This window comes from Mauremys reevesii, linkage group 1 (assembly GCF_016161935.1).
Source record: "Mauremys reevesii isolate NIE-2019 linkage group 1, ASM1616193v1, whole genome shotgun sequence".
Lineage (NCBI taxonomy): Eukaryota > Metazoa > Chordata > Testudines > Geoemydidae > Mauremys > Mauremys reevesii.
The window spans coordinates 33,665,332-33,677,704 of record NC_052623.1 but is presented as its reverse complement, the minus strand read 5'-3'; the positions used below and the strand labels follow the sequence as shown (position 1 = coordinate 33,677,704).

General features: G+C 41.8%; 1 protein-coding gene across 2 annotated transcripts in view; it reads left to right on the top strand.

The window, feature by feature from the left end:
- Positions 1–12,373, top strand: part of SESN3 (sestrin 3) — a 65,255-nt gene that overhangs the window by 13,996 nt on the left and 38,886 nt on the right. The window contains exon 2 of one of the 2 annotated variants that reach the window (XM_039481886.1): positions 11,667–11,780. The exons of the other annotated variant lie outside the window; for it this stretch is intronic. The gene's annotated coding sequence lies outside the window, so the exon portion shown is untranslated. The remainder of the gene's footprint in view (positions 1–11,666; positions 11,781–12,373) is intronic. 2 annotated transcript variants of the gene reach the window in all.

Here is a 12,373-nt window from a genome sequence, read left to right as displayed (position 1 = left end):
AAGAACTCGGTTCACCTTTATATTTCACACCAGTAAAGTCCAATTAGTATAAACCCTAAAGTTTAATGCTCACTAAGGAGCAGTGGACATGAAGATTACTCAACTACCTAATGTTTTCACACACACATAGTCACATTAAATAATTTAGAAATTAAAAACTATAATCTATAGAGTTGTCCACCAGCCAAAAAAATAGTGTTCATGATTGAGGAAGGAAATACTGTCTTGACCTAAAACATTTTTTTTTTTTAAAGGACTACCGACCTGTGTCTTGTGTCTGTGCTGTGACTACATTGCAGTCACTTTAACTGAAGATCAACAAATAGAACTGAAAGTCATATGTATTCTCTCTCTTGTTTGTATGAATTTAGCAGTTGGAAATGATTAAATATGAAATCACCCATACAGAATACTGAACCAGACCCAATTTAACAGTGTATACTTGTAAATATGTTTAAGATTTCATACTCTTAATATATTCCCTCTTTTACTAATTAATATATTTGAAGAGTTTCTTAAACATATGGTTCTAAATCTGTTTTAATATAGTTATGCCTTTTAAATGAAAAAGCTTTTAATAAAATCATTCCCTCAGATTTGTTTGAAATACTTTTCAGTTTGTAAATCCCCTCCTTTCTTGATCAGAGAAATAGTACGTTGCTCTTGAATTTAGAAATTTTATGTAGATCTCTAATGAAACCAGGATCCCACACAGTCAAAATAGTTGGCTCTCATCCAGTTTGAAAGAACACTTAACATGATGCTTTACTACAATAAATTCATGTCTTGCAATCAACTGTGCATCAAACATGCAAATACCTGCTAACTGGCCAGAGTAAAAGCCCTGATCTCTGAAAGACAGCATCTGGATTTTCTTATTCTACTGAACAATTGCTAGACTATTCTGATACCTAATTTAGAGGCTGAAAACTGGGGCAAACCTATTTTTAATATAAACCAATAGTGTTTAACTCTTAAGTCAAGTTGACTTTAAAATTGTTACATACACAACAGCTATGTAAAATTAAACCTGATTGGGAAGATTTGTGTAGGCCACTTTTCTTTATTTGCAGCGTACTCTGGTCATAGTTACAGGGCTACTGCACCTCTGTCCCCTTTCTGGTCTCTGAATTTACCACCTCCAGTGTTAGGCCTTGTGCTTGCGTTGGGGCACCTAAGGGCTAGTCTAAACTGGCAACGCTTTAACGTGCCTTGAATAGTCGGGGCAAAGTTCTGGGAGAGAGGTCTCCCAGCGCTCTAAAAAACCCACCTCCACGAGAGGCATCACTACCAGTGCTGTGAGCATGGGTCCCAGCACTGGTGCATTGTTTACACTGGCTCTTTACAGCATTGAAACTTGCTGCGCTCAGGGATGTGGTTTTTTTCACACCCCAGAGCGAGAAAGCTGCAGCACCGTAAATTGCCAGCGTAGACAAGCCCGAAGAGTCATCTTGTCAGGAATCTGTGACCAGAGGTGCATAGTGACCAAAAAGGTCTGAAAATCAAAGTATTGTTTGTTTAGCAGTATATGAACAAAACTTTTTGGGGGGGAGGGGAGGAAAGGATTTTAAAACCGTCTGCATGTGCCTGGAATCCTAACTTCTTTGAGCACCCCCTTCTTCCCTCCATGCCTCCCTCCCAGTGGGTCCCTGTGTCTGTCTGGTTCACCAGAACAGATGGCATTCAGGTGTCCCTTTAAATCCTGCCAGAATGTTTTTGTTTTCCTGTTTTTGGAAGATCATTGGTCATTCCAAGTGAGAACCATTTTTGTAGGTTGGATGGAGACAGAGTAAGAATTATCAAGGCTAACAGTTCTGTTATTGTCCCTGAAAGACTCCCAAGTCTCTCAGTTGATGGGTGGCTATCTGGAGCCATCTCTTTGTTTCTGACTGTATTCCAGAGCAACCCCCCAATGAGTTAAACCAATATAGTCATCCAGAAAATCTCTCAGTATAACAGGCTAACACATTGTCAATAAATTATTACAGGGTAACCTCCAAATCGTCACAACTTCCAATTCTGGCTGTAGACAAGGTAACTGAGATTTGCTTTTCAAACTTAGCTGTGGTTCTAACTTCTACTAGTGATGCTTATCTGCAGTACTGACTACATTCATCAGTGAGGGGAGCCAAGTTACTGAACTTAATTTACTCCCCCATTCTATTTTTTCCTCCTCAACTCCCTTTCTAGTAGTAGTACAAGGAATAAGACACCTCGTGGTAGCTGGATATCTGTCCAGCCACCAGTTTTAAGTCAATTTAATGTAGGTTAATCTGCAACCATATACTTTTTTTTTATATCAATTCTTGTAAGTGATGTGATGCCTGAGTGGAAATGTTAAGTCTTTGTGGAAAGAGATGCATTGAAACAGCAAATTGGGTGTACATCTCCTTTAAAATAAGTTAGATTTAAATTAATAATCTCCCACCCCATAATAGCAAAGACTGAATCTGCCAAAACACTTGAAACAAACTAGGTTATAGACGTATTTGTCTCCAGTTTTATTTTTTCCTCAAAACTTCTTTAATCATGCTGTTTTGGCTGCCATTTTGGATTCTTATGTAATTCTACTACTCACTTTATTTTATTAGCAAATGTTGATTACAAACTTTAAAATAAAGTTAATTGGTGGGAAGGGCTGAAAAAATTGATGAGATGAGTGATTTGCATTCGAACTGTTTAAAACTGGTTTTCCATCTTTAACACCTATTTAATTTTAATACCTGAGGCTATTGGAAGAAAATATGCCTTTGTTAAAAGTTCAACACCTTAATTCTTGAGTCAAAGGCTGAGGGACCCTCAGTTCACATCTGAGGCCTCCAAGGAGTTATCCAGCAAGAGTAGGGAAGAGAGCATTTGACATACTTGAACATTGGGAGAGAATGGGTTAATTTGTATTAAGTACCAACTATGCAAGACTGATTTTGAACCAAATCATGATCACTTCTGTGGCTAGTACAAAAGAAGATAAAAGTACACCGCACATGGAGTAAGATCCAGCCAGTAGGCAATTAATAAAATATTTGACATGCTTGGAACACCAAGCTCAGTAATTCAGAGATGTTTTCCAAAAGGAGCAGGGTGTTTATAAGCAGAAAGCTGGCTGTGGGAGGTACTGTAAAATTGAACTGGTTTGTATAACATCCCATTTTTAATGACAGAGATTAGAGGTTCCCTTCTTTCCTTGTATTTTGAGGAGTTCTTCATTTATTTTTTTAAAGGGTTCCTACACAGTCTTAAATTAATCGACGTAATTGTCATAAAAGGCCTTCTAAAAGACAGTTAGAAAACACACCAGCTCCTGCCATGTTTTCCTGTCTCCAAATAGAATTTGGCTTTATGCAGCACTCAGCAAATGAAAGATACATTGAAGAATTTTCCAGTGACCGCCACAAGTTAGATGATGGGGGTTGTGATTTATAATGTGACAGTATGTATTCACTCAGCAGTAGTTTTTACAGAGCTGTGGACTTTAGAAGATGACTTATTGAGACAGTATGTTGGCCGGGACATACATTATCAGTTTCCTCTATTCAAATAGTGCCATGGTTTCTCAGTCTTCCACCCGAACATCTGTGGAGAAGTAGCAAACAAAGCATCTCTCAAACATGCTACTCAAACAGCAATTTGGATGGTTTACAGTAGTTTGCTGAACATTGGGTAAAGATGTGCAAGCAATGCTAGATGACCAAGCAAACATCAATAAAAACTGCAGTTATATAGCAGGCTTCATAGGAGAACCTCTGGGGGCTTTACCATAAAACACCAGTACAGTGATCAGATTTAAAAGCAAAATAAAGCAAGAGCAGACAAATTTCTTAAATTTAGTTTTCAATGCCAAGAGATGCTTGATGCTGTGAGAACTATGGTAGGAAGCAAGAGCCATAACAGTGCTGTGTCTACACTAGCAAACTTCATAGCTGCAAATATCATAGCTACAATTAACCAATCACTTCACTGTATGAACTTGGATTATACAGTCTCACCTTCCATTCATTTACAGCTGCCTTTCAATATGCTCATTTTACAAATAAGGGGTCTAACTTCCAGCCCTTTAAACTTAAGCCCTTGGCGATCAAGCTATGTTCTTTCCTTCTGATCATCAACCAGTAAAACACTTTCTGGGTCAGATTAGACCCTCTAGGACACCTGTGTAACCTTCTCATCTTCAGTGGGTTTCATGGACATAATTGGAACTTGGCAGGAGTGCTGGAACTATGGGTGCTGAGGGTGTAGCAACACCCCTGGCGTCTATCATATACAGGGTTTATATTTTTGTTCAGTGGCTTTTAGCACCCCCACTATAAAAATTGTTCCATCACCACTGGAACTTGGTAAACAATTATAACGATTCAGGAAAAGGACTAGAACCCAGATCCCTCTTCTTGGCTGTTTTGGGCTTTGAGATGCTAACTATAGTAAAATATAGTAAAACTGTCAGTAAATGAAGGGGTAGGACTTTGAATCCTTGTAGTGAACAGATCTCTTCAGAAAAATGGCACTTTTCTAACTTTAATCATTTTTCAGATTAGAACTGCAGTTTTGTCATTGAAATGTTACTGCCAAAAAAGTCGAACACACATGAATGTACATAAAAGCAGAAAAACAATCTGGACATAATCATAAATACTTGTTTTTTTTGCTTCTGGAGCAAACAAGCTATACCTTATCTGAGCATCGTAGATGTGCATTGAACACAATATCAGACTTAATAAAGGGATAATTTAGGGTGTTGTTTAGTATGTGCCTTTGGTGCTGTTTGCTACTTGATGTTGTGAAATTCATTTATTACTGCTTTGTTAAAGTACCTTGAAACAAATGATTAGATGCAAGTAGAGACATTAAAAAACCTGAACTTTTTTATTCTGATCCTTCCCATCCTGTCAAATGTCACTTAAGGCATAAACAAGCCTCTGTCATCCTGGTCTATCCTGGGTCTCGCTTTAGATGTCATCTATGCTAAATCTGTAAGTTTTTATCCTCTGGTACTGTTCAGAGGGATTCTTTCAGTTGCCTTCTTTTACATGTTCCTCTAGCTGCCAATGGCAGGTGCTCTGACTTCATTCTTAATACATGTCCCAGATATTTCCATCTTCTCTTCTGGATAATTTTAGAGATAAAGCAAACGTGAGCTCTGACCAATCCAAGCATGTGTTATATATTTAATAGAATAGCTTCCCAAGGTATTTGCTTTTGAAGGTGTTTAGACATCTGTCTATACCACCTCTAGACTTGAATATTTTACGTGACTGTGTTCTCCTATTTGAGTGATAGTGTACATGTACATTTCACTGTAGGTGTATGTAGGCACATGAGTCAGAGACTTTTGCCAGCTGTACCAGCAGGTGGCACATGGGAGCATGTCCATCACCTCCCTCTCAGTTCCTTCGGTGTGTGATAGGCACAAAAGTGAACTCATTTGTTTGGGCAAGGGATATGTGGAGGATAAATGTCCCATTTGTACCTCTCTTCTGATAAAAATGAAAAAGCAAAGGGACTTAAGGTACATTAATTTAAAAACTCTTCAGAACGTGACCTTGTTCATGAAAGGATGGAGACCTCTTCCATGAGGAATGCCCCTCTGGCTGCTCCAGCCCCAAAACAGAAACTGGGGGAGAAGAATGTTCATCTTGCACTCCAGTTTCCTTTGATGCTGCCTTCATTCTCTGAGATTCTCAGACATCAGTCTCATTTTTTGTCCTCGAAAGGCAGAGCCTCTTAAAAAGTCCTCCAGGGCCAAAGTCACAAACACAGACGCTTGCCAGCAGTGACTCTCTAGCAGGGCTGTTGAAATTAGTTCTTTTACTTCCTCTACCACAGAGATCTTCAACCCTGTTGTTTTCAGGGCATGGACAGACTGCATCAGACAAATGGATGTGCAGCACAGTAAGGGAGGGATGTGTCATCCTGTTCCTTTCCCAACCCACATTTCCTGTCCCTTTTCAGGGATCTGCCTCACACAGCTGTCTTACTTATCTTGAATGTGTGGTTGGCAGCGTGCACAGCCAGTACACAGTACTACCCACCAGCTTGTCCTCAGCCCCAATCACAGTGGATACATTTTATAAGAGTGGATTTCCATGGTACACAATGGCTTACCTCCCTATGGACACATTCAGTTCAGGGGCGGCTCCAGGCCCCAGCATGCCAAGCACATGCTTAGGGCGGCATGCCGCGGGGGGCGCTCTGCTGGTCCCCGGGAGGGTGGCAGGCGGCTCCGGCGGACCTCCCGCAGGCGTCCCTGCGGAGCGTCCGCTGGTCCCGTGGTTCCGGTGGACCTCCCGCAGACGTGCCTGCGGACGGTCCGCTGGTCCCGCGGGACCAGTGGACCCTCCGCAGGCATGCCTGCGGGAGGTCCACCGGAACTGCGGGACCAGCGGACCCTCCGCAGGCACGTCTACGGGAGGTCCACGAGACCGGTGACCGGCAGAGCGCCCCCCGTGGCGTGCCACCATGCTTGGGGCAGCAAAATGGCTAGAGCCGCCCGATTCAGTTCATAGCCTTCTGTAGAAAAGCCTCATGTCTGACCCAAGGACAACAGTGCTTTCTTGCATCCAGCTTTTGGGATATATGGCCTTGTACATGTATGTGACTCAGCATGCCAGACTTCAAATCAGACGTCTGTAAGTCTGGCTTCACTCAGTATATTATCCAAACACACAAATCAGCAAGTCCAGATAATGTCTATCTGCAGAAGCTCTTCAGTCCCTGAATTAGTGGATAGATTCCTAGAATATCTGCACAATGGTTTCTTTCTTTCCACAAGCGCCAACAGTAACTATTATAATAAGTGTTCTCTCCATGGGTTGGGGTGCCCATCTGAGGCCCCTTCAGACTCAGGCACTTGGGACACCACAGGAGGCTTTCCTCCATATAAATGATTAGAGCATCCATCTATTTGTTGGGTCAGCAAGACTTTGATTACCGTGATCAGAAATCGGGTGATTCAGGTTCTTACTGACCGCACCACTGCTGTGGATCATCTAAACAAGAAGGCTGGTATAAGGTTGACTCAGCTGTATCAGAAGGTGATCTAATTGTGAGGCTTCTGCATAAAGAGAGAGATTTCACTTCCCAGGTGTGAGAAACACTTGTTTTGAGGTCCCTCAGCAGACCATCAGGAGCGGTCAGTAAAGAAGCCGATTCTGCAAGGGATTTTCTGTTATTGGGGATACTCTATTTTAGATCTCTTGGCAACGAACCTGAACAGGAAATTCTGCTCTAGAGCAGCTTACAGCCCAGGTTCCATGACAGATGTCTGTCTGTTTTCCCTGGTTGTCATCCGCTGTGTGTGTTCCTTCCAATTCCTCGAATTCCAAGTGTAATCAGGAAGCTAAAAAGAGACAAGGCAATCTTAACCCTCAGAGTACTTCCATAGCAATGGCAGTACAGGTATCCAGATCTACATCAACGCTGAATTTGGCTGCCCATCTCTCTACCTCTGGTTGTGGATCTCTTGGCTCAGAACCAGGGAAATTCAATGAGCAGTCATCAAATCATAGAAATGTAGGGTTGGAAGGGACCTTGAAGTCATCAAGGCCATCCCTCTATGCTGTGGCAGGACCAAGTAAACCTAGACAATTCCTGACACGTATTTATCCAACCTGTTCTTAAAAATCTCCAGTGATGGGTTTTCCACACCTCCCTTGGAAGCCTATTCCAGAGCTGAATTACCTTTACAGTTAGAAAGTTTTTCCTAATATCTAAGCTAAATCTCCCTTGCTGCAGATTAAGAACATTACTACTTGTCCTACCTTCAGAAGACATGGAGAACAATTGATCATCATCCTCTTTATAACAGCCCTTAACGTATTTGAAGACTATCAGGTTCCCCTCTGTCATCTTTTTCTCAAGACTAAACGTGCCCAGCTTTTTAAATCTTTGCTCATAGATCAGGTTTTCTAAACCTTTATCACTTTTGTAGCTCTCTTGGACTTTCTCCACTTTATCCACATCTTTCCTGAAACGTGATATCCAGAATTGGACACAGTACTCCAGCTGAGGACTCGCCAGTACAGAGTAGAGTGGGGCAGTTACCTCCCGTGTCTTGGGTACAACACTCCTATTAATATACCCCAGAATGATATTGGCAATTTTCAGAGCTGTATCATATTGTTAACTTGTATGCAGTTTGATTACTATAATCCCCAGATCCTTTTCCTCCCATCTGCTAGTCCTTATCAAAGAAGGAAATAGGGTTGGTTTGACTTATGTTCTTGACAAATTCATGCTGGCTAGTCCCTATAACCTTATTATCATCTAGGTGCTTGCAAATTATTGGGCGAGGAGATGGCGGTGTTCTCAATAGATTTGGGTTTTTTTTCATAATTAATTAACCCCATCTGTTTTGCAATTCTAGACAGTCCTTTGTTCTCCACTTGCATATTAGTTCAGCTTCAAAAGTATTGTTAAGCCATGTACTGTCTGTTTTATCCATGTGCACTTTTTTCCCATAAGGAAGTCAGTGGTGATGCCAAACAGGAGAGGTGCAAAGATACACCCTTATTTGATACCATTGTCTGTTTAACCATTCACTCAATTCTGCATTTACTTTTACTGCAAATTACACCTTGATATCAAACCCTGTTGTTATAGTATGCCAACAAAAAAGTAACACCTAAAGATGATCCAGAGTGAATTGCGGTGAAGGCTGTCAAGTGCTTTCTTAAAATCTGTGTGGTTTATGATGTCTCTTGCCATTCAGTGCTTTTTAATAATTATTGTTAGGTATTTTAATTTTTGATTAGAGTATTGGAAATATTTTTAAAATCTTATGTCATTAGGAAGTCGTCTTATAGTAGAAAGATTCCATTTTGTTCACAGGATGGGTGAATGCCACTCAGCTTTGCAGCGCTCATAGGGTACTCATAACCATAGGCATGTGCAGCACATTTCATTAGGGTGTTCACCCAGGGAATTTTATTTATTTATTTTAAAGGCAAACATCATAAAGGTTGGGGTGCGCAAGGGAGTGCAGAGTGTGGGAGGGAGTGCAGTGTGCAAGAAGGAGCTCAGGACAAGGGATTGGGGCAGAGGAAGGGTGCGGGGTGTATGAGGGGGCTTGGGAAGGGGGTTGGGGTGCAGGAGGGGTGCAGGGTGCAGGCAGGGGGCTTGGGAAGGGAGTTGAGGTGCAGCAGGGGGCTCAGGACAGGGAGTTGGGGTGCAGCAGGGGGCTCAGGACAGGGAGTTGGGGTGCAGTAGGGGCCTCAGGGCAGGGGGTTGGGGTGCAGGAGGTGTGAGGTGCAGGCAGGGGGCTTGGGAAGGGAGTTGGGGTGCAGGAGGAGTGCAGCAGGGGCCTCAGGGCAGGGGGTTGGGGTGCAGGAGGGGTACGAGGTGCAGGCAGGGGTCTCAGGGCTTGGGGGTGGGATGCAGAAGGGGTTTGGGCTCCAGCCTGGTGTTGCTTACCTGTAGTGGCACACTCCCTGCCTGCCCTGGCCCCATGCCGCGCTGCTCACCACATCCCTGTGAGACCCCTGGAGGGTGAGCAATCTTACCAAGTTGAGAGATGGATTAGATGATTTCCCCCCCGCCCCCTGGCATTTTGTATCCAACAGCTATACTTCCGTGGCTAGCACTATGCTTGATGGTTCTTTAGCTTTTTAAATTAATATCCATATTTAAAAATGGACTCACTTTATTGTACTGGGACTGCTGTCAGACTTCTGCTCAGATGTTAATTCAGGCTTGTTAATTCGCAAATCAAGTGGAACCTGGATTGTATCAAATGTTTGTTCTCCCTATTATCAAGAATTTGCAACATTGACTTGATGGAGTTATGTCAAATGAATCCAGCTCGTTCAGTTCCGTGCTTTGGTGCTGTAGTTCTGGACACTGTAGAAAGTCATACGTTTAATTTAGTTGACCACACTTAAAGTTAAAACAGAATTTGTAGGCAGAACAGGCCATGGTGGTGATGGACCCCCTGGGATACAACCTGGAACTGTGGGACCGCTGTACCCCCTTAACTCTCAAGCCTGGGCTGTCTGTCTCTCACAATGCTGTGTTGGTGGCAAGCAGCAAACTCCTTTGGGTGCTGTGCTCACTCAGCCAACAATATGCAGGGAGACACCCAGTTAAGTTGCATGAATGCTGTCTAAGACAGTGGCTCTCAACCTTTCCAGACTACTGTACCCCTTTCAGGAGTCTGATTTGTCTTACGTACCCTCAAGTTTCACCTCACTTAAACTACTTGCTTACAAAATCAGACATAAAAATACGGAAGTGTCATAGCACACTATTCCTAAAAAATTACTACTTTTTCTATTTTTTTACATACAATTATAAAATCAATCAACTAGAATATGAATATTGTACTTACATTTCAGTGTATACTATATAGAGCGGTATAAACAAGTCATCGTCTATATAAAATTTTAGTTTGTACTGACTTTGCTAGTACTTTTTATGTAGCATGTTTTAAAAGTAGGCAAATATAGATGAGTTGATGTACCCCCTGGGAGACCTCTGCATACACCCAGGGGTATGCAAACCTCTGGTTGAGAACCACTGCTCTAAAACACTCATGAACTGTATATAGAGAGACACTGGCAAACCCCTCTAACCCTCATGCTCTTCACCCAAGAAATACACCATTTTACACTGCTCAAGACCTTCTATTAAACAAAGCAAGCCCATTAATTAGTTCACCCCTTGGTCAAAGGATAGTGGACATGCACCAGCCTTTCTAATCTGAGCAGATTCCTCAAGCACTTTAGACAAACTCACTGGTAAGGATAAAACATTAAAATAAGGTTATTAACTACAGAAAAATTTTAAGCAGTTATAAGTGTTAGGCAGAGAGGTCAGAGTTGGTTACATAAGAAATAAAATCGCATTCTGAACTTTCAGACTAAGCAAGATTTGAATCAAGCAGTTTTGCTCACCCTACTACTAGAATTGTAAGCAGTTCACAGTTTTTAATACACAGGCTGACTTTTTTTGCTCAGCCTGGGACCCAGTCTCCCAAGTTCAAAATATTTTCTTCCAAATGCTCTTGTTGTCATTAGAGTATGTGAGGGAGGCTCCACATACTGATGTCAAACACTCCAATTTATACCCCCCAATCGATGGGCATAGAAAGATTGAGTCAGAAATCACATGTTCTATGTCCCCAGCTGAGTCACTGGGTTAAGCAATCTCCATTGTCTATGTACTTTGGAAGGAGCCCACTGAGAGAGTAATTCTCCTTAATGGGCCATCAAAAAGTGGCTAGTTAGTCCTAATGTAAATCTGTCTTGGGGGTGTTAGTTGCTCCATTGTTGCCACAAAAAAGCCGGCTGTGGATGTCTCTCAGACTCAAAACATGTTTTGGTAGTGCGCACACATAGCAAAACTTCATAACTTCACATACCATGGTAACACGCATCAACAGGATAGTAATGTTCAACAGATCACGACTTCTCAAATGATACCTCACAAGACATACTTTGTACAAAACATATCCTGATCATATCACAGTGGTGAATAAGGGCGTTCCAGGGTGCTATTTGAGGTACAGTATGTCACAATGGCCTCAATTTGTGAAATCAGATATTCCATGTTGAAATAGCTGGTGTTGGATAAAAGGGATTTTCAGGGGTGGGGAGAGAGAAGTATGTTACTGCTTGAGGTTTTTTAATGTAAATTACATGTTTTCGTGACACACTCATTTATTTCTTTTTGAACAGTTTTGCTATGGTGGCTCAGGGAAGTCATACAGGAAATACTGTCAAGAAAGAATCTGTTTCAAGGCTCTGCAAATGTAGACTCTGGACAACTCTGACCGAGAGCAACAGCATTAAGTTAGGATGATAACTTATTCCTTATTCCATTATAGCTGAAAGGAGTGTATTTCGATAGAAGCTACGTATACATATAAGAGCACCAAGAATAATATAGAAAGGGGAGTCAGTTGAAAATTCTTTGCAATTTCTACAGATAATTGTTTTCACAAACCTATTTTTAGCATAATTGCACCATTAATTCCCCCCCCAATACAAACGCCCATATAGTCAAAAATCTTGTGTAAGGTGGAGACCCAAACCAAGACATTTAGTCACTATTCCATTGTTTTTTGTCGATTTTTTTCTTGGGGAGTCAGGGTATCAAACAAAGATCTTAGTCTCTGATCCATATTGAATCCAAAGTTGGTGAATAATAAAACATCAGTCATCCATGAATGCACATATGCAGGTGCCTCTTTCTTTATCATTGAGACCTAGATGATGCTTCTGTGGTATGAATTTCGGCATGGTTGTCTCCCATGGAGTACTCGGTATAGCATGGGCTGAAGGAGGATTATTGAGGAGTGACCTGACATAGATTTTAAGGTCAGAAAGGACCATCGTGATCATCTAGTCTGACCTCCTGCACATTGCAGGCCACAGAACCTCGC